The sequence below is a fragment of the Carassius auratus genome, chromosome 2 (genome assembly GCF_003368295.1).
Source record: "Carassius auratus strain Wakin chromosome 2, ASM336829v1, whole genome shotgun sequence".
In the NCBI taxonomy this organism is placed as follows: Eukaryota; Metazoa; Chordata; class Actinopteri; order Cypriniformes; family Cyprinidae; genus Carassius; species Carassius auratus.
This window is the reverse complement of record NC_039244.1, coordinates 22,384,229-22,409,829: the sequence shown is the minus strand read 5'-3', so window position 1 is coordinate 22,409,829 and position 25,601 is coordinate 22,384,229. Positions and strand designations below refer to the sequence as shown.

Genomic DNA, 25,601 nt, shown 5'->3' with positions numbered 1-25,601 from the left:
TATAATACATGATGGCTACTGTAAATGACAATATTCTGCCAATAATGTGTTGTGATGAAGTGGCAGGTTTTTGTAACAACAAAGACATCAAAAGCCATTTAGAATTAACCCCTTCAATTTATTAGTAATATCGAAACCAAACGTTTATGATTAGAAAAAGGATATAAAAGCCTAATAAAGGTGCTTCTTATGACTATATTCCAAGTTTTCTTAAATTATAGAATACCAAAATGTTAAAGTTATTCACTGATAATCTTTCCCTCCAGTGGACCATCAACCAGTGATTGGGGCCAGATAATTAAGTACTGAACTTGAGAAGCGAATCAGTCAAATTCATGAACAAATAAGTTAAAGCAGTTGTATGAACTAGATTAAATGCTTAATTGAAAAGATGGCAAATTTGAGGAAAAATAGTAAAAAAAAATTATAAATAAAATTAATTAATTATTTAAAAATCAGTTTAAAAATGTGATTAAAATGAACAAGTAAATAGTTCAGTATAGTACTGAGTAGAAAATAATAATGCAACATAAAACATTAGATTTTACAGGTATTTATAATAATTGTAAATTGGGTTTTATACATGAATATAGCAGCCATTTAAATTTTAGGATGGGGGTCCCTTGCATGACGATTATCAAAACTGGGGATCCGTGGCACCTAAAAGCCTTGGAATAAACTACATTATGATGCTTCTATGGTGCCTTTTAATTTAATTTATTTATTTATTTTTTATTTTTTTGCTGTTTACAAGGTCCAGTTCATTGTAGTAGCATGGGAAAACAAAGCAACATAATGTATCTTGTACCATATAAGTACCATAGTAACATTCATTAAAGAGTAAACAATATACATTTATTTATTTCTTTTTATTTGTATTGGTTGAACTACACCTTTAAGAAGAACATAATGGCAAAAAATAATATCACCACATGTAATAGATTTTTAATGACTTTTTATCCAGCAACATACACGCGCGCGCACACGTCACACACACACACACACACACACACACACACACACACACACCACACACACACACACACACACACACACACACACACACACACACACACACACACACACACACACACACACACAGTTCATTAACCTAAATCAAAAGCAACTGAGATTGCCCTGCTTCTTAATTTTAGAAGCTGGATAAGAGAGCAGGTAATATTCACACACACTTCCAGGGACTTGCTATTATAATACATTATAACAAAGTAATCAACTTCTTTCTTCTAACGTTACCCACCTGTCTCACTCTGTGAATCCCCCTTCAGCGTGTGCTGTGTTTTTAGTTTTTTTTCTTCAGTGCGCGCGCTTGCTGCCGCTCGACGATCACTTCCGTGTTGGCGAGTCCCGACGTCACGCGGAATGTGAAGCAGGAAACACGGATGTGTTGCGCTTAATCTGCATCTACAGGTATTCACACACAACTCGATTTCTTTACTTTATTAATACTTAACAACACAAGACATCGTAGCGCTATTTTTGATCATATGTTTTTATAGCCGTCTGTTTTAAGCTCGTTGAACGGTTCTGATCGGATTCGCTTAATACGTGTTTGTGTGTATATGTGTGTGATCCAGACGTCCTCCGATCCATATGTTAAACCCAAACCACCTTTCAAGCTGATCTGATCCAAACGCACTGCTTCGGACGCGGACGTAACCGAGTGGAGGAATGCCTTCCGGTAAGAACCCGAATTCTCTTTCCTCTGTCATTAACTTAAGACGGTTTATGGTCCAAATATTGTACTGCAGTGTGTATGTGAGAACGAGTCAGTGTCATTAGCCTACTGGGGTTCTGCTGATATCAGCTCTTCCCTGCTGCCTCTTCATTAACAGAAAAGCACAAAAAGTGTGGTATTACATTGTTTTTTATTCCTTCAAGTACCCTAAATAACTAGGTACATCAATACGCTAATCATCCAGTAGTATCATGGTCAGTTCCTCATACTATGGTCATTGACTATGCAGTCTGTTTTACCCATGATCCCATGGAGGGCAATGAGTCCGGTCAGACTTGAGGTGTTGGCACTGATGCCATAGACTTTGACAGCAGGTGGCCCTGGCATGTGATTTAGTGTCAGCATAAAATCCTACTCTAAGATTGACAACTTATGTAATGTATTTGGATGTTCCTGAAGAGCTTATGAAAGTCTTCTGTGGCCAAGAGACACTGTTGTGCTTCATTCTTCAGTGTTATTTCAGAATTACTGAGATTCTGTTGTAGTTTTTATTCATATTTTGAATTAGTTTTTGTCTGTTTTTATTTAGGTTTTTATTAAATTTTCAGTTATTTTAGTATATCAATTTAAACTAAATTAAATAAAAATTAAATAAAAAAGTTTCCTTGGCAAATAGTTGAAATAAGTGTGTGTGTGTGTGTGTGTGTGTGTATGTATGTGTATATATATAGTGTATATATAAACTCACAACACAATCAAAGAAAACTGCTGCAAATACAAAACAAACAAACAAAAATAGAAACATGCTGTAAATATGCACAGACCACGTCGGAAGTGTTTAAGGGAAGGGCGTGTCTTTGTTTGTGTTTTGAGAATTTGCAGCGTGTTACTGTTAGGGCCGTATGAAATCAGTTTAATTATTTCCTAAATTCTGTTTTATTTTATATTTTCAAATAGTTTTTTCCATTTTAATTTTTCTTGACTTTTTTCTTAAATAGTTAAATTAAATTGTATTAATCAAAAAGCATGTCTAACTAATTAAAATCATGAAACTTGTTATATTTTTCCCCAACATATTTTTGATCGTTACCAAATTCTGTTTTAGCATGTCAAATTATTTTAATGCATAATTATTACTTAATTGATACTTAATTATTTTTTTTTCTTCTCCATAAAGTAGCCTTATTTTTTTCCCCTCAGCAATTCTGTGTTTAAACATTTCTGGTTATCAAATGAATGCATAAAACATTCATTTCATTTATCTTTAAATTATTGAAAATTAAACAAACTTTATTTTTTGGCAAACAAATGACACATGTGACATATTTATTTGTTCTTATGGCTGGTGGTGTTTATCAGCTATTTTAGGCTGATAATTTGTTGGATATTGTTTTGTTAGTTTTCAAGTCTGGTTTGGAATTGTTAACTTTATAATTGTTTTGGTATTTTAGTTGGCATTGATTCATTGAGATATAAATATTTTACCTGGGTTTTTTTTTTGGTGTTGTGTTTTGGTACGTTATTGCTATGTTTAAAGTTTGTGACATTAGTTGGTTTCACATGTGATATAGTTCTGTGTGGCATTTAGTTTGCCATTTGTGATATAGTTTAGTGTTGCATTATTTTGTCAGATTGCGTAATGTGAAGTTTGACGCAGTAGACCAGACACCCCTGAGGGTTATTGCTGCTGACTCGCTGCACTCAAAAGAGAAGTACAACAAACACACACACACACACACACACACACACTGAGAGTAGGGTGACCTCTCCACTGAAGTACAAACACAACTCCCACACCCCTCAGAGGGAGTATGATAACCTCTCTGCTCTGACACACACACACAGTCTATTTCTGGGCAGTCAGGACCCTGTAAGACAAGCCCTTTATCCTTGAACTTGGATGAGAGAGGAAAATGGAGAGAAAAAGTGATTCTGTGAATGTTCTGTGGCTACATTCACGCTACAGTCCTATTTCCTTTACACAAATATTACTTATTTTTTAATGTGAATTTACATTTACTTAAGATGTCACTGATTGCAACTAGCAATCAAACATCATTTAGTAGTCCCAAGTTCTATGTCATCAACTTGCCCGCGAACATAGTAAAATTTCCATGTGGTTAAAATCATGTCGAGAAGATCCTATTCTGTGAGAGTAAATTTGTTTTATCTGAACTCAGAATTACCACAAACTTGCCAACACTTGACAACTTTATCAACAACCTGTTGACAACTTGTCAACACTTGACACTTTACCAGTGAGACATGTCCTACTCCAGTGCTTGTGAATTAGTTTCCTACCGATAAGCCAGTTCAACCATTTCATCATCAGACTCTGGCTTGAATTGGTGAGGTACAATAGATACTATCTTTTCCATTTATTTACAAGTCTACAAGGCCCTCATTCCATCATGGCAATGGGCGTTTCGTTTCGACACAAACTGTACACAGTAGACAAATCCAGAACCAGTCTCTTCTGTTCTGCACCAATCACAGCAGTGAGGGCTCACGAAACGGAGGGGTTTAGAGAGACTGATTCTTTGCACTGCTTCGCACGAGTCATTTAGAAATGAGATCAAATTAAATCTATTTTAAAATAAAAAATAATGTGTTTTTGTACCTTGCATGCATTTAAACCTGTTTTAGGAGACTCAGAAAACAATATTAGAAACCTTAAAAATGGCATAATAAGGGGCACTTTAAAGAGGTTTACAAAACATCGCAGAATCTGACATACAGTAGAGGTCAGTTATATTGAGACATAAGATAAATAACTGGTTCTTGGTTTGTTGATTGCCCTGATAACTCACATGTGGGTTTAGATATGCATTAACTAACCTTACTTGAGCAGCAGGTGATTTACATTTGAACAGGCCCGTCTGTCATGTTTGCTAATGATAAGGGGAAATTAGAGTTCGGGTCAGTTCACATTAATAAAAAATAAATAATTTTTTTCAACTACATTATTTTTGCCAAATTTAATTCATCTCACTCTGATCCAAATAATCAAGGTTTTTGGAATCCGGAGAGCAATAATAATAATAATAAAAACGTTTGTCACCTACACAGTTCTCAAATAAAATAAATGGCAATTTATGATGATTATTATTATTTATAAAAAACTGGACTTATTATTAATGTTAAATTAAGTATTATTATTGAATTTATAATAATTTTTTTCTTCCTTAGTTTTATTCTTCTACAGAGGACTTGGGTTTGCTCAGCCTTAATAGTTTCGGTTGGCAGCAAAGCGTTGGCAGAACTTAACTGTGGAGAAGTCATTGCCAAAAGCAAAGTCATTGTATAAATCTAACACATGTCCAAATAAACAAGTTTTTGGAATATGGAGTGCATTACAGTTATCTGCTAAAACAAAGGACATTATTTTTATTTTTTATTAAGAGCAACAACAATTATTATTTTGATATTAAATGAAATCTTATTTCTTATTGATATTAATAAAAATGTAGGGACCCACTTTATATTAAGTGGCCTTAACTACTATTTACTTACATTTTAATTAATTATTTAGTACAATGTACTTATTATGTACATACATGTTTGTACATTGTACTTATATTTAAAAAAACGACATGTAATTACATCTGTATTTAATTTCTGTAATTACATTTATAATTACACTGTTGACCCATACTTTACAGCTTAACCCACCCTTAAACTTACCCATTCCTCCAACCCTCTCCCTAACCTTACCCCTATCCCAACTCAATAGCAGCAAAAGTGTTTTACAATACAATATGAACACAATAAGTACATTGTACTTATTTTTTATGCAGGTACATAGTAGTTAAGGCCACCTAATATAAAGTGGGACCAAATTTAGTTTTAATCTTTTACATTGCTAGCTAGTTTGGAGTTTTTTTTTTTACACCTTGCTGAAAATGAGAACTGCTGTTTCAGTGTAATTTATGCCTTTTTGCTATAGGATATCTAAGCAGCGTGAGATGTTAAATCTTTCTCATATTGCAGTACGAATTGCTTTGTCAAATATTTACGATATGTACTTAATCGTATTTTAGATTTGATATTGTCATTTAGATGTGACCTGTTTCAAATATTGGTGAAAAAAAAGAGAATTGATTGAAATTGCTGTTGACATGTCTGTGTTCAGGGGACAATGACCGCCCAGCATCTCTCTCCCTTTCTCAGGGATCTTTCCGTTTCTCTCTCTCTCTGAAGGATCTCTCTGATTATCTCTCTCTCAAGGATCTCTCTCCCTCTCTCATGGCTTTGAGATGATAATGTGCACATTTCCAAAGCAAAGTTTGATCTTCCGTTTTAAGTGCATGAGAGAGTTTGATCTGTGTGTGTTTGATCTGTCATCTGTTTTGTATTGGTGTTCCTGGCTTTCCATTTGGCAGTGTCTCATTCATATGCGCAGTGGACGATGTGCTAGTGAAGATTCAGTGTGAGGGAAAACATCAAGGGAAAGCGGCGACGTGTGTGTTTTGTGTTGGTCAAGAGTGTGCACGCGCATGGTGGCATTATTCTGTTAGATGCTGGTGTTGACACTGCAGTGAAATTTTCAATGTGCCAAAACGCCAGCATCATCAGAATTAAATACTGCTCTCCCCTCGGGCCTCATGCAGAAGGGTGTGTGTGTGTCTCTGTGTGTATGTGTGTGTGTGTGTGTGTGTGTGTGTGTGTGTAGAATATGGTTAGACTTCCTGCACTGTTCAGGACCTAGAGAGAGAAAGCTAGAGAGACAGAAAGACAGCGATTGTATCCCAGGTCCAGTGAGCAGACAGACATGGACTCAGAGAACACTGATGCTGGTATGTTTGTGCATGTTTTTTTTCTTGATTGCTTCAGGTAATTTTACAGTGCGTGTAATATATAGAAACATTAAAATATACAGCCTGAACATTGAAAATATATTCAGTGGTAAAATGTTAGGTGCAAAAGCTTTGATTAGAATTAACAGTTGACCAGTATATGGGCAAGGCCAATATTTGGCTGTTGATTAACAAAGTTTCCCCTTGTGCCAAAGATGTCCGTCTGAATATGTGTGATTGTAGTGATCATAATTTAAAGTAGATGAATTTAATGTAAATTTATGTAAATTAAATTAAGTGTAAATATAATTTGAAGTTCACTAACAACACAATATTTTTTACAATATTTTTACAAAAAAATTTATATATATATATATATATATATATAAAAAATGAAAAACTAGTTAACATCAGCAATTGATTATAATTAAAACAATGATATTAATTGAAAAGCTCCTTTCCTTTTATGTAAAGTGTACTTTAAAAAATAACAAATTAATAGCCAATAAATACATAAATAGCTGAAACCATTGTCCTTGGTGATTCATAAAATGCAAGTCAAGGGCTACCATTACTGTGAGAGTCAAACAAAAGCTTATCAACACAAAATGAATCTCCGTGGCCCCTGATATATTGAGGTCTTACGAAGTGAAACCATCAGTCTGTGCAAAAAACATTATTTTCTGTGATCCTTAGCCTCAGGCAAAGGGGGAAGTCTGATTCCTTTCTGCAGTCTGGTTCTTGCGGATGATGAAGTTTCATTAATTAAATTTGGGTTACTCTTTATTCTATTTAATGACCGTTAATAAATTAAAGCTGTAGTAATAAAGTTATTTGGGAGTATAGATATTTCACAAGAACACAATTCAACATATTCCCACTTGAATGAATGAATGAGGGATTTATAGCACTTTATTGTGTATTGCTGCTGTACACCCAAAGCGCTTTACAGTCATGTATATACTAGAGGTCTCTCCACCTGTATGATTTAGCATGATATTTGCTCATGGTGAAGTATGTAAATGTTTTGGTCAATGATTTCAATTCTTCACTGTATTTGGAGCTTGTCTGGTGGTAACCAGCTGGAAGAACTCAGGCAGCATAATCCAAACTATTTCCGCTTTTTCTTTTTTTTTTTTTTTGCTGTATTCAGGTTGTAAAAATTTTGGTGCATCAACTATTAATTAAATAATTGTATAATAAAAAAAAATGTCATCACTATTTTTAAGTTATCAAAAAATAGCAGTGTTTTACCCCCTTGCTATTATTTCTGTTATTATTAAAAATATCGATGTTTTATCCCATCTATTTTGTATTTTATTCTATTATTTACATTTACTAACAGGGATAGTTCACCCCCCAAAAATCGATCATTTATTTACTTACCCTCGTGTCATTATAAATGTGAACTTCCTTTCTAATATAAAACATAAAAAGGTTTAGAATGACATCATTCAATTATGACCACATGTATTTTTGGATGAAATATGACATACAGCTGACCATGTTTACATTAATATTTCACTAGGAGAAGCATTTTGACCATTCATGCACAGCCATGCCATGTGTCGACTTTAGTATTACATTAACCATCCTGAACTTTAAATATTGGTCATATAGGTCGATTACTAATTAGAACTATAAAGAACATAGAACAAGAGAAGGATTATGATTTTAAAACTGCATGTTTACGTACTGCCAGAGAAAATTCCATACACACTTCATGCTGCTTTCATAACTAATACACAGTATGCAGGCACGCATGGTTTTGTTTGTAGTCTCCTAAATTATCACTGCCTGCCATGTTTCCAGATGTCAGTCATATATTTTATAAGCAAAAATTTTGAGACATTTATTTGCAATGCGTTAATGGAAATAATTACTGAGCTAATGATCTCATAAGTGCACAGCAAATATGCAGATGATGCACATCGTCTAAATGGTTGAATTTCTCTCAAATGTAAAACCGGTCAGATGTTTAGAAGAGATAAGATGTTTTCTGTTTCCTTCACTCTCTCCTCCATTCCTTTTCCTGCTCTGTATTGACTTGCTCATGCATATCTGCCCTCCACACCATCGACCCATGTAGGTAAATTTAGCACAGCATATGTTTGGGAGAGTGTATTTGTATAGACTCCGCATGTACTCTGTCAGATGGCAAAGGATTATGGGTTTTTACATCATAGACTTTGGTCTTCAGCTTCAAATATGAACAGAAAGCCAGGTATATACTCACTAAAGCAAACACACACAGATGAAAGGTCAGAGGTTAAACTCTAAAGTGCAACCTTAGTTTAAAACAAGAGTAGGTTGATTGTAGTCTTAGGATGCTTTCACACACGCACTTTAGTGTTTTGATTAGATTACTCCCCACAGGTTGTTTTGTGTTTATGCCATGTGCTCACAAAGGTCTTAAAGTTCTGCCTTCATTATTATGCATCCTGGTCTGTCTCTCTGTCTTTTTCTCTTGGGCTCTGTTCTCGCTTTTCAAACTCTTAAGCTATTTCAGGTCCTCATAAGGTTAAGAGGATTTTCTCTGCAAGCACTGAATCAATCTCTTCATTTCCCCAGATGCTCTCATGTTGGCAGTAATGGGGATTCAACAGGCACTAGTGGGAAGCAGGATTTGCACCCTGCTCTGGGATGGCCCGCACAGGACGAGCGCCCCCTGGTGGCTATGGTTGCTTCTTCTCTGTTATGAAATAGCTTTCCTCATGGAAATGAAGATGAAAACAAAACCTTAATGATTTTGTTCTCAGAACGCCCTTGACATTAGTATTATGTATCTATATTGTTTCTTCATTTGTGATTAGCAGTTTTAGCTTGGTCTTGTTAACTTTTATGTGTTTTTTTTTTTTAAGTTTCAAACTTAAATATTGGCCTCTCCATGATGAATACAATGTGGTTGTATTCTGGTGATTTGTCACAAAATAACATTATCTGTCCAGCTGACCTGAAATTATTTTGTAGAAAATGTAAGTGTCTTTTGTTATTTCGTCTTTTGACAGTATTATAAACAAATGAAGTCATGTTGTAAAAGTTACTCCGTCAATTTCCAGAATCGTTTCTGAATTTAAAGCTGACATAGAGACACAATATAATAATTGTTCATACAGCATTAATTTCCATCTGTTATTGCACATTAAAAAAACATAATATTCTAATATAGTTTATGATATAATATAATCCATAAACAATTTCTGTTAATTTAGAAATTGTTTTTTCGTTGTTGTTGTTGTTGTTTACATTTTATTGTTTTAAAAAATAGTAAAACATGACAGAATTCCATGACAGTATGTTTTTGTCCTCAAAAAACATAGGTTATAAATGTGTAATTGAAAAAATAAAAATTCATAATAGTGTGAAAATGGGTAAAATTGTAGAGAATGTATTTAATCTCGTCATCCCTTTTAATGAACCCTATTATTACATAATTATCCAGTTATTGGTGGATCAAATGAAAATATCATGATTTTTAATATGGCTGATTGAGTTGATCCACATTTTAAGTTAACATTTAAAAGTACTTGGTTTATTATGCTTCATTAGCTTAGACCTTTCTCTACAAATATATCAGTGTATCAAGGGTTAAGATGATTATTCTTTCAGAGTCCTGGTCTGGTTTCTCTCCGTCACTTCACAGACAGACCACACTAGGCGTAACTTCCATTCATCTGTAATTGGTTGGCTCTCCTGCCAGTCCCAGTATGGGGCGAGTCCTCGGGCAGGTATTCGGTTCAGGTATTCGGTGTCTGAGTCTCAGAGCAGGGTTGAAGCATTAGGCTGAAAGGTCACAGTTCGGACTAGGTTTGAGGTTCTGGGGGTCTAAAGGAGTTAACAAAGGTCAGAGGTTATAATGAGGAGGTACAGGCAGGTGCCGCTCTCGGAAGCTGACGGGACCTTCAGATACAGACACACCTGGGAGAGGAGATCTTTCCTTAGCAGACTTGGTATCTATGTGTGTATGTTTGTGTGCGATCATGATGATTAATACAAACCTGTTGCACACCCTTTGTTAGTAAGATTGTTGATGCATTTGTCACTTTGCAGTAACGTTCGGCTCGCTCACCCGCTCTCTTGCTATTCTATTTATTTCTCTCCCTCACAGCATCTCTCGCTTTTTCCATCTTTCTGAAGTTGGATCGGGTGTTTGAGCTGATAATGGTGGCTCCTTTTCCACATCTCACTTTACAGCCCCTGCAAACACACACACACAAGGCATATACATGTGCATGCACATGCAATCCAGATTCATTATCCATGTTGGAATGGATGAATGAACAATTTCATCTCTAGCTGGTGAAGGGCTGTCAGAGCAGTGTGTTTGTGTTGAATATGACGAGTGTGCGTGTGTTTGTGTGAGTACTGGCTGCTCTTGTGCTCTCAGATTTCTTCTTTGACTTTTTTAAATAATTAATCAGCTCTTCTAACCGTGTGGCTTCAGGCACAATGACACACACAGTAGTTTGCATTGTGCCTTTCATCAGTGAGTGCACTTACACATTACATCCTGACAGCTCATTTTAATAACATGCATATGTAGATTCTGATGTTCTTATTGGCTCGAGTGGGTGAAGTCTGAATCTATGTGTCAGACTGCTTATGTTGCATATCTGTCCCATTTCATTAGGGCCATTCTTGCTTTCAGAAACTGTTCGACACAGTGCAAAGAAATGCAGCAGAAAGCAGGTGTCATGAGGCACATTTGTAAAAGCTGAACTTCTTTTAATGTAAACTGTCTCAAAAAGTGATGCTATAAAAGGAGGTGCTTTAAAAACCCACAACAGTCAAAGACATCAGTCTAGTGCATGTTAAGATAGAAAAAAAAAACATTTACAAAACCATTCAGACAGAAGTAAGGGTGGTACCTTAGATCTGTTTATTTCATTAAATGCACATATTCAACCTCATTACAATCACTTGTGTTCATGCAGACTGAACAGAAAACAAAGTTGTTTTGAATGCAAAAGATGTGCATCTTTAGTATGTCTAACAATTCTCTTTTTTTCACAGGTGTGTGTGGATGTTGTGGTCCTCTGAGGCCACGCTACAAGCGTCTAGTGGACAACATTTTCCCAGAGGACCCCAAGGTAATATATCCCTGGAATAGATGGAAATGCAAGGATTTTCAGGAATATTACATTAGAACTTGTATCTATGCATTATATCATTCTATAATAAAAAAATGTAAATAAATAAATAAATAAAAATTTAGTATGTGTGTTCTATATTATGATTTTCTTTTTTTTTCTTTTTTTTTAAAGAATTTTCAAAAATAGAGTGTTCATTTAGAACAGTGCGATTCTGCAGTCAACAAGTCTAGTTCATTTACATAATTTCTTGGAAAGATGCTTTAAATAAATGCTTCTTTAAATACCATCTGCATATCAGAGTTCACGCACTGGGATTCAGACACATTCAAGTTCAAGTGCTGTGATCGAAATATATTCTGATTGGCTCTTCCTGTCCTCAGAAAACAGCTGATGTAAATGCCGGGCATAATAAGAGAGAAGCTGCTTGGTCTATCTATCTAAATTTAAAGCGCAGTTGACTAGCATCTGTTCATTATTAATTATATTGTTGGAGAAAAATATCTTGCCACTGTTATTATGAATATATATTATTAATGCTTTAATTTTGACCTTTGACCAGTTCAGCAGTTTTTGAGAATGTGATATACCACAACAACACACACACACACACAATCTGGGGAGGCTTTTAACCTTGCAGCTACTCCATATTCATCACATTAATATTTAGCTCTGTTGATTAGAGTGACTCTCACACACACACACACGATTGTTTTCTCTGAAGGCGGAGTGTGAGTAATATTCCTATGGGTTGGTGTGACTGTTTCCACCAGAGAGAGAGAGACATATTCCCTACAGGCATGTTATGTACTGTATGTTAAACTCATGTTAAGTTAATTAGCACTTTGAGAGCTTTAGGAGATTATTTCTCTTAAGGGATTCTGGATAAAAGTGATTTTTTTATACATATGAGGCTTTCTGTTGAATAACACTTTTTAAATTCTGTAGAAACATTCACTGTAAATTGTAAATATATATATATAAAAAACTAATAAAATACATTTAATTAAAATCTAAATAAATGTTATATCTAAGATATCTCTTGTACGATTTCAAACAAAAGTAGTCCAGAATAAGATTATTTTTTTATAAAACCTACTCAGAATTTGAGGATTATTTGAACCATTATAAACAATAGTAGTAGATTTTCTTTAACTGGTAAAAAATACAATGATGCATCTACAGCACAGACACCTAATATTCCAAGATTATTGCAGAAAGTGGCGATTTCTGGTAAAGAGACACGTTTTCTTGTAAAGTTCTAGTCAAATTCTAGTAGTATTTTCAGTATATTGTTCTTTTTTTTTATTCCTCAGGATGGACTGGTGAAATCTGACATGGAAAAGCTGACTTTTTATGCAGTGTCAGCACCAGAGAAGCTGGACCGCATCGGTGCGTACCTGGCCGAACGCCTCAGCAGAGATGTGGTACGCCATCGCTACGGGTAAGAAAAATTCAATACGGGATTACATTTTTTAAAATTATTATTTATTTTATTTATTACTATTTTATTGTTTTTTTATTTGATTACACTTTAATTTTTACTGGTATTTGTGTGTGTGTGTGTGAACAGGTACGTGGTAATCGCGATGGAAGCGTTGGATCAGTTGTTGATGGCGTGTCATTCCCAGAGTATCAAGCCGTTTGTGGAGAGCTTCTTACACATGGTGGCCAAACTGCTGGAATCCGGAGAACCCGATTTACAAGTGCTGGGAACCAACTCCGTAAGTTTGAGTGTTTGACTGAACAAACCAGCAAATGCACTCCAAAATTTCTGCAGGAGATTCAGGTGAAAGATGAGAAATGGCTTTGACTGTTATTCTGCCATTTGTAACCCGTCACAGAAACCAGTGACACAGGTCGGCAGCACAACTTTAAAGCAAAATAAGAAAGAAGCTTGAAAGTTTTTTTTTTTTTCAAAATTGGTGATTTTTGTTTTTTTGCAGAATCTGTTGATATCACAAAGAAGCCTCTCCGTGTTTGAGATAGCAGTATTGGTATATTTAAAAGCGTACATTTTGAGGTTGAAATCAGCTAGTATGTCGGAGATTCTAGCACGCAGTAGGGGCGTTTCATTGTCTGTCTGTATTTCCATACTGGATAAGCCGGCTTTTGTTTCTTTTGTTATTGCCCCCGCCCTCCGAGGGAAGCGTGGCTACTTAGTATGCAGCGCTCTGGCCGGCTGTAGCGAACAAGCGCTCACTGATTCTGAAGACGATCTGAGCGAAGATGAAAGCGGCATAATAAGACTGTATAATATCCCTAATCTACAACTGAGCGAAGATGACGACGAGGAAGAATGTATTGGACTTACGTCAGACGAGTTGGACCGTAAGATATCAGAGGCTATATCGATAGTAACATTTGATGGGGATAAAGACAGAGAAATGGGGAAAATCCGTAACATTTAGAGGCAAACAGACGCACAGTGCAAACTTCGGATCTGCAAGAATACTTTTCTGTTTCTTATGGGGTGAGTTTCCATAAACATCAAAGTTTGTAGTTTTGTGTTCATTCTAAGAACACACGTTATCTCATGTTTAGTCCATGTTTAGACCTTCCCATATCTACCTATTGTTATTAGCTAGCTCATCGGTTATGACAGAATCCTGTTAAAAAAGTCCTAATGCTACACAATGAAATCAATTCACCAAGTTTTATGTAGAAAACCAGCAAATAACAAATAAAATTAGCATCAATATGTACTTTTTGTTTACATAAACATTAAATAATAACATTAAAATGATGGCCACATTTTAAAGATTAAAGATTTTTATAAAAAGATAAAACTCACATATTTTAGCCTCTTAATCATTTTAATGAAAGTCAAAAAAGATAAATTACTGACATTTACAATGCACATTCTCCTTTATTATTAATAGTATGCGGCCCGATTTTTCCCGTTGTGTCTGTCGTTGCTATGCAGGGGGTATGGCTTATCTAATATTATATATATAATATTAGATATCTCATATTATATGAGATGTAAATGAGCCCCATTGTCACTCGCAGCAGTGAGAACTGCAAATCTTCAGAGGCTATTTCCTGCTTTTTGAGCTTTTTTGAGTGCCTACCTTCAAATGGCCACAACTTCTCCAAATATTATCAGATTTCCATGTGTTACACATCGTTGGAAAGCTTGGAGACTACACTTTCAGAATATGTAAATAACTTAAAATGCCCCAGAACCGACTTGTGTCCCTACTTTCCGTGATTGGTCACATTTATGCTTTTTTTCCCTTTTATTCTATCATGCACTCTCTCTCTTTCTCTCTCTTGACTCACTCTCTGCTGTATTATTGCTCATCTTGTTTTCTTAAATTTGTTCCCAGTGGTTCCAAAGCATTGCTGAAATTCTTCTGCATTGAATTGTTTGGGTATTTTAAACATTGCATCATCTATTAAAGGCAGAAAATGAATTTCTCAGTCAAGCTGCGTAAACTGGCACAAGATATGATTTAATATCCTGCAAAAGCAGGTCACTCAGAAATCATCATGGTATATTGACTGTATGAGTGTATTTAACATAGGATTGCCCACATTGTTTAATATTAAGAAACTTACCAAACTGAAGCCAGTGGAAACAGAGGTTGTTTAATGCATGTTTAATTCTGAAGTGTCAGACAACGGGTGGGAAAGGTCACCTGAAACTGAGTTATGGCTAGTTTTTAGAGGACTTCAGTGAAATAAAATGCTACAAATGTCAAATATGTACCCTTTAAATTGTTTAATTCAAACAGGCAGTGATTCACACATGCTGTATGCACTTGAACACACACTCTTGCTCATCTAATGAGATGTCACACTTCTCTGGCTGATATCAGTAACTTCCTCTGCACATCATGGGAGGGGAATATCGCCTTCACACCTTTGCTTGGGAGTGCTTTTGGATCTGTTATTGTGTGAGAGAAGATTGGGTGTGGCTGTGTGCTTTTCTGACATAATCTTCATGGGCGTGTGTTTGATTCCTTGTAGTTTGTGAAGTTTGCAAACATTGAGGAGGATACGCCATCATACCATCGCAGATATGACTTTTTCGTCTCTCAGTTCAGTGCCATGTGTCACTCCACACACGATGACCCCGAAACTCGCGACAGGTGTGTGTGTATTAATATGTGTTTATGGTTATTTCATGTTAACTGTCAATAATAATTAAAATAAGATATAATGAATTGAATTCAATTTCCTGAAATCATGGTTTCCACAAAAATATTAAGCAAACACAGCGGATCAAAATATAATAATAATAAGAAATGTTACTTGAGCATATTAGAATGGTTTCTGAAGGATCATGTGACACTGCAGAAATGGCTGTCGAAAATGTTTAAATAAGTTAAAATAAAAAACAGATATTTTAAAATTAAATAATATATTTATTATAAAAATAACAGTTTGTTTATACAGCAAAGTTTTTTGTCCACTAAGCCCTATACGTGAAATCTGAAGTCATTTCTGAGAAAATTCTAGCATCATTTGTTTCTAACTGCTAATTGATTTGATGTTGTGTTAGCAATGAACTACATACTTTTGGGACCACTATAAGTTGGCCACTATAATTGACACTAATGAGTGCATTTATTTATTGTATATTTAGTTAGTGTATTTAACATGTTGTTGCTGTAGGATCCGTGTAGCAGGCATTAAGGGTCTCCAGGGTGTCGTCAGAAAGACTGTGAATGATGAACTTCAGGCAATCATCTGGGAACCTCAACACATGGAAAAACTCATCCCCTCCATGCTCTTCAACATGCAAGATAACGAGGACTCCGAGAGGTACAGTACACACACACACAAACACACACACACACACACACACACACATACTTGAAGGCAAAAGCATTTAATTTTTCATGCTCAAGGTGATATTTGCTGATTGATTTGTTGTTGATGTTTTTTTGTTCGGTACCATGCACTGAATAAAAACACTGCCAAACACATGGAGAGGCAGGAAGGAAGATTTTCTCGATAAGTGAGCTTTGGAGGTCCACATATAGAGGGCAATCAAGGATATCTGATTCCTTTAAGGTTGTTTTTGTCTGTGCGAGAAAAAAACGTGAGTGTTTCTCAGATAACGGTCCCTGCGTGCACAGAATATTTCAGTTTAATTGCCTGTTTGTGTTTTTTGAGTACGGAAACATCGCTCACACCCCTCTGCCCTATAATCAGGAGCTGGAATTCGATCAGGTGTATTGATCAGTGATTAAGGTTGCAAACACAAACCTGGGCGTGTGTTTGATTGATGTGTGTAAGCTGGTTGGCAATGACATCTGACCTGCTAATGTCACAGCAGATGCTTTTCTCATCCGAAAGCTTATCACTCTGAATGTATTAAAATGCTATTTTGGAAATGTTTAATTCAATTAATTATTTACCGCAATTACTTTCAAGCTGCAGTTATAATGAGTATATTCAGAAATTGCATGATCTACTTTACTATTGGGACTATTTTTGTTGGATAACTTACACAGTATGCAAATGCTGTGTTCATAGAATTAACAGACTTACTACATTAGCTAAAATGTGCAGTATATAACTAGTGCATACTGCTCTGAGTGCTCTGTCCTGTGTTTCACTGAACTTGTCCTAGCTACTCTCTAATGTGAATATTAACTATTAACCATGATTTGACAAGATAAACTTTTACTGACTCCTTATTTATAATTTCTGCATAAAGTATAATTTGATGGGTTCCTGTTTGGTTGTTAGCTGAAAAAAAAATCATTCTAAAAAGGATTCCAGTCATATTGTTCCGGTGTTATTATTGGAATTGCTGTAGTGTGAAACCACCCCCCAAAAAAATTCCCCTGATTAAAAAAACAAAATTAATGTTTACTTTGCTTTTTTGTAGGTCTGCACAATTTGGCGCAACGTGTGATCAATATAATTGTAAAAAAAAAAAAAAAAAAAAATATATATATACACATACACCTATTACTATTGTAATATTTCAGACTGAGCTACTAAGAAATAGTGAAAACACTGGATCATGAGCAGCTTGCGTGTGAAAGAACACAGTGCTGCACTTCACTCTGAAACATGCAGCACATATATTTATTTATTTGTAATTCATTTAATAATCGCACTATGCCATGTGACAATTTTGGTTTTATTTAGGGTAATTGTGCAGCCCTCAATCATTATAGTTTTCAGCCTTGGTGTGAACAGTCCTGTAAACAGCAATGCAGTAAAGTAATGTGACCGCATTCAGTTTAAAACATATCGCATACTTTTTATCAGAGTAAGAATGAATCAGAATCAGAATGAGCTTTATTGACAGGTATGTTAACACATATACGAGGAATTTGTTTTAGTGACAGTTTATTGTTTATTGTTTACAGTGTATTGTAGCAGGAAATATACTTTATACAGTATATACACAGTGAGGTTAAGCAGTATGCAAGTATTCCTTTAGAAAACATAGCCACTGCTTGTGGTTGAGGTGCTTTAATTCACAGCACTCTGATTAGATTGAATATGTGACTACTATTGGCAACAGAAAACTCATACACACATAGAAACAGCTGTTGTGTGTGCACATAGTTGTGTTTTTTCCTTCTTCCAGCTTTTCAAGGTCGTCAGATTCTGTTAATTGCTTTCAATTGGCTGTCATTGAGCCAAAGGGACAAAGAGTACGTGTTTGTGTGTGTGTGTGTGTGTGTGTGTGTGTGTGTGTGTGTGTGTGTGTGTGTGTGTGTGTGTGTGTGTGTGTGTGCGTGTGTGTGTGTGTGTGTGAGTGAGGGAGAGAAAGAGAGAAAGAGAAAGAGGTGGCTGGGTTTTTTTCTTAAAAGGTCTTAATGCATCATTTAGTACACTTATGTGTGTGTTTGACATCAGAATGCAGAATGTGAAACCACACACTGTAAACAACAGTTTAGTACATTGCACTCACACTTATGTGTTTTTCTCTCAGGTCTGGAGAGGAAAATCCGGCTTCACTGGCGGAGAGTTGCTTTCGAGAGTTGCTGGGCCGCGCTGCTTATGGCAACATGAACAACGCCGTGCACCCTGTACTGGTGTAAGTACCATTGCCATGGCTACAGTGTGCTGTAGGCACCATTATACAATGCTATTGTTTGAATTGTCACTATAGTAACAGTAGTGGTCCACTCACTATGATGTAAGGAATGCTGATTCCAGGTCCAAGCTTTTACTTGTTTCATTTAAGAATAGCATTTCACGGTGTACACTAGAGTCTCTGTGCTCACCGCATCCCAGACACAAATATTTTAATGATTTATAAAAGATAAATCACTGTCTGGCTTTCTGTTATTTTGGTATGGAGATAAAAGTTAAGTGTATAATTTTTAAGTGGTATTACATCACATTGTGAGTGTCGATTAGCACCACTTGTTATTTTCTTGTGGCATCTGATAGAGCGTTTGGACTCGGAAGTGACACATGATCAGGGTACCATGACTCAAAATTTTTTAATTTTTAAAAATGCACACATCTGGACCGGGAGATTTGTGACATTGCTATTACAGTTGAAAGATTTTTTTACTTCTCTTTTTCTGTTGCTATGGAAACTCCATACAGTTTCATGAGATTCACGGTGATGTGCTTTGATTTGGCTGAAAATTAATTTAGGCTGAAACAGTTTTGGATGTGCACAATCATTGACCATACCATTTATGATTAATTGGCGCCTTTATACAATTGCGCATTTTACACAAGCGCATTTTATACAATCTTCACACCAAAGCTTTTATCTGCCCTAACTGTTTTAATGTAGTTTTGGTAAATTAATATAAATTACATAATGCACTTGAATCTGCAATCATGCACTGTGGCATTATTCACTCTTAAACATGAGCTTTTATCCTTCACAACTCACTGCCTGAACTGCCTAAATACCTGCACGTTAAAGTCAGGTACAAATATCTGCTAAATATTGGTATTGCACCATTTTAAATCTGTGATATTTCATGTAACCCTGTAACACACATGCAAATGTGCAGGCAAAATATGTGTGACTTTTTTAGCTTTTCAAGGATGTTAGATTCCATTAATTGCTTTTCAGGGCTGATTGTGAGCAGAGATTGCAAGAGAAAACTGAAAGCAGACAATACAATGATAACATGTTCATATATACAGTATATCAGGTGTTGTATGATCTTGATGAGCTGTAGTCTCAAATATGCAGCACGTACTCGTATTTGAAGGGTGCCAGAGCACTTTGAGACACGCAGATGTTTTCAGACAAACACAGCCCGGTGTTATCCTGTGAGCTCAGGTGTCCAGACGCTGCTGCTGTCAGCCACTCATCTGCTTCCTCTCACACTGAGGGCATGACGGGATTCATTCATTCCAGTCTCAACACAAACATCATGCAAAAAATGCAAGCAGCACCCAGATGGCTCTGTTTTGTGTTAAAGGAATTGTTTTGATCTGATTCCAGCTGTTTTGTGCTTGATTTATGTGTTAAATGGGTTACAGATGCAAATATTTGTCTCTGATTGCACACCGACTCTGCAGCCTAGTGACTTTCCAGTCATACTGACACTGAATATTGACATTCATCTTTTTTTCTGTCTGATTTCACATCTTCAAAAAAAAAGAAAAAAAGTATTTCATAATTTCTGCCTTTATTTACAAAATATTTTAATTTAGCAGAGTGCTACATTATGTAGACTACATGGACAGATGATATTAGATTAAAAACACTCACATCATTTTCCATTGTTATACGAGTGAAAATTATTCACCTCAGTGCAAATGGATTAAGCAGACTTTCATTTTACAAATTTAAATTAATTGCATGCATTATAAAATGTGCAAGAATTGCATTTAACTTGTTTTAATTAAATTGGGCAAGCAGCAAAAACCCATCTTTGAGTGTATATTACGTGAGTAGACAGTGCACAGTGAATGCAGTATTGAATATTCTCATGCGTCTGGAATTAGTTTAGCAGTATTAAATATTAAAGGTACAACTATTGTATTACAAACTAAAAGATCTCTTTATCAAAAGAATTCTGCAGGAGAATTGTCGTATTCAGTACTCGTTTCCTGTCCTGTTTAACACCTCTTAACTATAGTAAGGCTCCATAGCCTGTCCTCTCGTGGCTTATTACTTGAATATCTCATCTTATTAGAGCTGTTTTCTTTCCACCATTAGCGCTAATGTTCTCATAATTCATGCTGCGCACATCCAGGCAAGTCTAGAGGAACATCAAAGTCATTTCCTGGCCATTTTATAAGCAAGACAATGGTTTAAAGATGACTATATCATTATGACACAGAATTTCATGAAATAAATATGTTTATAATGCCCTGAAATGGATTTAAGTATTTGAAATACACCGTTTTGAATGTGAAAAATTGTATTTATTCAAATTTTTGTATACATCACCATTCGGAATCATTTAGAATAATTTCTGAAAAGATCATGTGACACTAAAGACTGGAGTAATGGCTGTTAAAAATTCAGTTTTACCATCGCCGGGATCAATTATATTTCAAAATGTATTCGAATAGAAAACATTTTGTTAACCTGTAATATTACAAAGATATGATCATTTCTATTATTTAAGTTAAAGAATAAATGCTCTGTACTGTAGGTCTTTATATTTGAATGTCTGTCTGAATTTTAATGTTAGCTGAAGGTGAATCTGTAGATTCAGAGTTGAAGATGAGCTGCTTTGACTTTGCGTTGTGTGTAAATGAGAAGCTCTCTGTCTGACTGCACTGACCTGGTCTCCATCTGCAGCTTATTAGCACACAATTCAGACACATGCAGCCGTATGCTCCGTGTGTGTGTGTGTGTGTGGACACTCACGGGGCTCATTAATGAGACCGTTTTGGCTCATCTCAGTCATTGGCCAATTAGTGCTGAGTGAGACGTTTGTAAAAAAGAGAATATCAAAGCGCCAAGGGGCTCTCAAAGGCGTCTCTTTCTCTGTCACACCACCTCACCGTCTCCATCACATCTCTCCGTCTCACTCTTTCTCTCGCTCTCTCCTAATTAAACTGTGCACGGTGCGCTCTGTATTTATTAAACTTGTGTGAGGTTTTGTTGAGGGAACATTGAGCTCCAGGCCAGACATCTGTACCTCTGATAATAACACATAAAGCTGGTGTTCGGGGAGACAGACAGAGTGCGGGAGCTTTTTTTTTGGGTCGAGGGGGATTCAGGCATTCTAAATATAGCTTGCATCGGACGGGGGGTGAGATCAGATTGACGTTACCATGGTGACCGCAGGAAGGGAGACGATGGTGGCACCGAGGTTTTAGAGTTAGATCAGACTGCGAGAGTCTAGAGGAGAGATAAAGGTGTGGAAACAGGATTTGTGGTGTGGTGAAGGATTGCTCAAGTTTTCCGCATCACAGCTGCTGTTGAGTTGAAGCAGCGTGTCTGACGTAACAGACAGCGCTGCCAGAATTGACTCCAACACCTGTATAAAAATCACAGACTGTGAATGTGATCGCCTGGTTGCACATGAGCCTTGTGGAGGGCAAAGATTACTAACGTAAAATGGGTTTCGAATTTTTATTATTTATTTTAAAGGTAAATTTATCATATTAAATATGACCGTTTTCATGCATATGCTATAAAATCAGCCATTAACTGACTCATCAATTTTGTTTCTTATGCTCAAATAGCATTTAAAGCATATATATTCCCGGTTGCAGTCTCAAACCCACATTTCTTGACACTGACAACCATTTGTGGCACTCTCTCCCATTCTTAATAATATGAGTGAACCATCTTGGTGTATATGGATAATCATGTAATCAATACTAGTGAAGTATTGGTGGTTTTGAAAACATTATCAAATAATCCTAAATATTTGATAAACACAGAGAAAGGGAAGACATCTCATACATGTCTAATCCATGAACTGTCAGTAAAATACTGTATGTTGTCTTATAAGAGGTCATTATAAACAATTTATTTTCTTGCAGGCATTTAGACAACCATCATCTATGGGACCTCAAATGATTTTGCTGTTTCCTGTTTTCAGGATAATCATGTACTCAATACAGGTAAAGCTACCAGATTCTCACTTCATCCCTTTGTGTTAATCCTGTGTGACCATTGCAGCATTTAATGATAATGGAGAGAAAATTCACTTCTACAGCATGTGTAATGAAGTGTGTGTGTGTTTCAGGCCCAGCATTCTCACCATGTGATCCAGCAAGTGTTGTCTCACCTTGACACCCACAGTAAGGACACCCCACGTGTGAGGGCAGGTATCGTTCAGGTGCTGCTGGAGACGGTTGCATCGCAGCCAAAGGGCTCCATCGGTAAGACTGAGTACTGATCATCTAAGACAAGCATCATGGTTATTACTGCTCATACTTTGTGTGAGAATTTACGAACCATTAACCCTAGAATGAAACTTTGGCACGTAACTCGTCCTGTACGGTTTGTGCAACAGACATAGATGATAGTTCAAATTGTGTGGCTTTATGTGGAGAGATGTTTTTTGTCTCACGAGTGGTAATTAAGACTTAAAACAGCTAAACAAATCCCAGAAACTCCACACAAATTGTGAACTTGCGTATCATGTAGATATTCACATTCTGGCTTTTGAAGTAACATCATTTTTTTAAGAATCTTTTTAATTATTATCAATGTGGGAGAACAATTGTTCTTATTCTTATTTCTGTGGAAACCGTGATACAATTTTTTCAGGATTTCTTTTTTGTGACATTAAAAATGTATTTACTGTCACTTTTAATCAGTTTAATGCACCGTTTGAACGGCAGTGTGCAGTTCAAAATGTAAAAGTCTACTTGTTGCTGTTTATTCTCATACTAAAATCATTGTTCATTCCTTTCTTTTTTTCAATGTCATTCTGTTTGTTCTTTTGCTTGTGTGTAGATGCCGAAAAATAACAAACTGCATTTTCCTCATTTTATCATCTCTTCTGATGTTCATTCTTTATAGTCTCTTCTTTATTCCATATCTCTTTCCTGAAATCTGTTATTTTTTTCTCTCACAGGTCATATTGCACACAATTCAAAACAATGTTTACACGTTTCTCAGTCCTGTCTCTTTACCACCCAATCTGTGGTTGGGTATGTTAACTAACACAGCCGGCACCCAGTCAAAACCCTTCAGGCGGTCACTAAATTTGGGTGTGTGTATGGTGAACTAAAGCACTCATTAGTGTCCGTCATGTGGTTTTTATGGCGTATTGATTACTTAATGTCTGTTTGACAATTGCCTGAAGGTTTTGAGGGTTTGCTGTGTAGAGAAACTACAGCGCCCCCTAGCAATGGCTCTTTAGCTCCTGCATCTAGTTTAGGTCACATGGTCTGATGTTTTTTTTTTTTTTGTTTTTAAAGGAATAGTTCACCATTTACTCACCCTCATGATGTTCCAAACCTGTATGAGTTTATTTATTATGTTGAACACAAAAGAAGATATTTTGACAAATGTTGGTAACCAAATAGTTGATGGTAGCCATTGACTTCCATAATATTTGTTTCCATACTATGGAAAAATTACCAATATATATTTTTTTGTGTTCAGCTGAAGAAAGAAAACAGGTTTGGAACAAAATGAGGGTGAGTAAATGATGACAAAATGTTAATAGAACTATCACTTTAATATCAACTAGTGCTTATTAGGTAGCTCCAATCAGAATTTAGATGTTTTAAGCATCTTCTGAGCTGATTTTGAAGGAAAATCTGCACAATTCAGCATAATTACTTTGTGTGCTTATTCTCAGGTCCCACAGTCCTGGAGGTGTTTAACACCCTGCTAAAGCATCTGCGTATGAGTGTGGATTTTGAGCTGGGCGACGGATCCCGCAGGAACTCCGCGAGCAGCCATTCCTCCACCCGCACCAAAGAGAGCGAGGAGCGGATCGTCCAGAACGCCATCATCCAAACCATCGGTGACAGCTTGACATGCTCACTAAAATCTGACCTCTTGTTATGTCCAAATACTGAATACTGAGAATTCAATAAAATGGATCTGTGTGTGTGTGTGTGTGTGTCTAGGTTTCTTTGGAGGAAATCTTCCTGACTATCAGAGAGCTGAAGTGATGATGTTCATTATGGGGAAAGTTCCTGTTTACGGCACGCCATGTCACACGCTGGATACAGTCAAGATCGGGTAAGACAGTGTGTGTGTGTGATTCTACATTCGTCATGGCAGTTGTAGTGTTTGGAGAAAGTGTAAGGATGCATTTTACACTGACACATGCACATATGCAACATGCAAATAACTTCAGGATGTCAAAAGTGCGACTTCAGTGAGTTTAGAAAAAACTTTAGGGACTGTTTATTTCATTTGTCTCTTTGTTTAGCTGTTTTTATTTGTACTATTCCTTTTTTTGTTCTGTACTGTACTGCATTATTAGTTACTTATCTTGAATAACTGGAAAAAAAGAAATAAATAATTTAGATGTTTTCTTTATGCCATAGTTTTAGTCTAATATAATAATCTCTGAAACTCAAAATCAAAGATTTTGAATTATCTGCTCTTTCTTTTACAGGCATCAGGGCACTAAGAGAATCCAGGCAATGCTGTTAAGTTCTCTCATTATGGTAAACCTCTTTTCTCTTGCGTGTGTGTGTGTGTTTAAGGTAGTGATGATGAAGTGAAACTAAAGGTGTGATCACATTTGTCCTTGCTCACTGAATTTTTGCCAGCAAAATGCGTTCATTTCAATAGGATTCCACGCAGTCTGTAAACATGCAAAATTTACATCAGGTTCACTCAGTCAAACAAATTTGACTCATTGACTTACAGAAAGCTGCTCAGTTTGAAAGTGACTTCTGTGAGATTTATATTCTCTCTCTGAGCTTGTTAGTAAAAACCTTCCACTCTCTCCTGGAGGGAGTTTCTGAAGGTTCCTAGACATCAGACTGCACAGATCATAACATTAGAATACAGCTGCCTGTGGTGCTTTGTGTCATTATTCTTTTTTTTTTTCTTTTTTCTTTAGTCTGGTTTATGGCTGGTTTCAGACAGGGCAACTTTTCAGGTGCTGTTGCCCAGCAACAGACAGAAAATTTCTGTTCTCAAATTTTCTAATTTGAATTATTTTCAATAATATGGAA

At 36.0% G+C, this 25,601-nt stretch overlaps 1 pseudogene; it reads left to right on the top strand.

Annotated features, from left to right (window-relative positions):
- The first annotated feature begins 1,320 nt into the window (after window positions 1-1,320).
- LOC113041070 (protein EFR3 homolog A-like) lies at window positions 1,321-25,231 on the top strand (annotated as a pseudogene).
- The last annotated feature ends 370 nt before the right edge of the window (window positions 25,232-25,601 follow it).